The sequence below is a fragment of the Suncus etruscus genome, chromosome 11, assembly GCF_024139225.1.
Source record: "Suncus etruscus isolate mSunEtr1 chromosome 11, mSunEtr1.pri.cur, whole genome shotgun sequence".
NCBI classification, from domain to species: domain Eukaryota; kingdom Metazoa; phylum Chordata; class Mammalia; order Eulipotyphla; family Soricidae; genus Suncus; species Suncus etruscus.
The window spans coordinates 16,991,008-16,992,953 of record NC_064858.1 but is presented as its reverse complement, the minus strand read 5'-3'; the positions used below and the strand labels follow the sequence as shown (position 1 = coordinate 16,992,953).

Sequence of the window (1,946 nt, the reverse complement as noted above, 5' to 3'; positions counted from 1 at the left end):
AGCCTAATAAAGCGCATATTTAACCTTTAAAGTAAAGTGTAGGTGGAGCAAAAAGGGAAATGCTACTTCATTTGTTCTTAGTCACTTCCTTTCATTGGGTACACCTAGAATGCTTCTCAAGGTTAGACAATTTAAAACACAAGTTAATACTTTCTTTTTAAAGCAAATAGGACACAATATATAGGCAATATACAGAAATGTATTCTAAAAATGCATCTGAGAACCAAAGCAACCCCCTTAACTTCTCTCTTTCCAGTTAATCTCTGACTTCTTTTCAGAGAATGCATACTTATCTCCTCCTCCTATCACAACCTCAGAGCAAAATTTCCAATGCAGGTGCTTTTTGGCCACTTTGAGCCACAGAGAATGGATTCAAAGGCAGATATGCTGATCAGTATCTTAGGGGGAGACATGGATGATAAAAGCAAGATATTAGGGAACTGACATAATTTCTCATATACCTATCGGGTTGTTTTTTTTTTTTACCTGACTCTCACTTAGAAAGAAGTTCAATTTCTCTAGGTTCATAGTAACACCAGCAGATATAAGACATTGTTGGATTTAAAGGGTTATAGCTTACTTCCAAGTCTACCACCTAATGCATCTGTTGCTTATCAAATTCCAGTTTTAGAAAGGTTTGTGGAATGCACAGGAGTATGAACGTAATAAAACACCTTGAAGCTTACCCATTATCATTTCTCAAACAGTGAGTTCTGAGCTCTGTTGATTAGATAGCACATGTTAGTATATCCATGGTTACAGATAACCTCTAGGTGAGAAAGGTTTTGGATACCAGACTGCAACTTTCTAGTACTGGTTTTGCATGGGTCCCAAGCCCAGCTCACTGACTCTCTACTACAAGTGGTCCTTCCTCATATTAATCTGACATACTATATCTTCCTCTCATTCCTTAACATCCATGACCACCTGAAAACACTTCATTTGCCCAACCTCCATAATATTTGCACTGCTCACGATTTGCATAATTCATTTGCATGATTTGACTTATTTAATAGCATCAAGTGGTTAAAAAAAAAAGGCAAGAACAATTTTTTTCTATCACAGATCCTAATGCTGAGTGCTATCCCATGATTAGTAAGAAGTCAATAAATATTTTGAACCCCCCCCCAAATAAACAATATCCCTAGTCTGTCACTTCACAGGCATTCTTATTGTTGGTATGACAATATTTATGTATATTTGTTTTAAAATAGTTGAAAATTTAAAAGATGTGTTCAAATAGATCCTAAGGAAAAATTATTAGATTGGTACCAAGTTAAAATTATTAATTTTTTAAATGAAAATAATGTTTATGTTAATATTAAGCACTTTTGCTTAAAACTATAAAATACATTTAAATTTTACTAATACACAAGATAGAACAGGGTAAATATTTTGTCACTGAAATGTGCAATATGACCATTGTTGTACAGTTTTGTACTTTCTATTGAAACTCCTGCTTCACCTGAAAAATAAGTGTTGGATGTGACAGACAATGCTAGCCCACCCAGGATATATTCAGTTTCTCTACCACTGAGACAGATAATTCTTTTTTTTAATTCATAATATAGACCTGGGCTGAGGTGTATATGGGGTACATTTACTATACCTTCTCTTTCTATACAGTCAATATAAAGAACACAGCCAGTGATAAGCATTGGGAGGCCTCTCTTTTCTTTTTTTTTTTCTTTGACTTTTGACATATATATATATATATATATATTTTTTTTAAAACCTTCACCAGTGAAACATTCCCATCACCAATATCCCAAGTGTTCCTCCTCCTACCCCACAGTGGCCTGTACTCAGGACAGACTGTCTACTTCCCTCATTCAGTCACATTTTGTTTTTTTTTTGTTTTTTTTTGTTTGTTTGGTTTTTGGGCCACACCCGGTGACGCTCAGGGGTTACTCCTGGCTATGCGCTCAGAAGTCGCTCCTGGCTTG

At 35.3% G+C, this 1,946-nt stretch overlaps 1 pseudogene; it reads right to left on the bottom strand.

Annotated features, from left to right (window-relative positions):
• Window positions 1–1,546: 1,546 nt before the first annotated feature.
• On the bottom strand, window positions 1,547–1,667 carry LOC126023251 (uncharacterized; annotated as a pseudogene).
• Window positions 1,668–1,946: the final 279 nt, after the last annotated feature.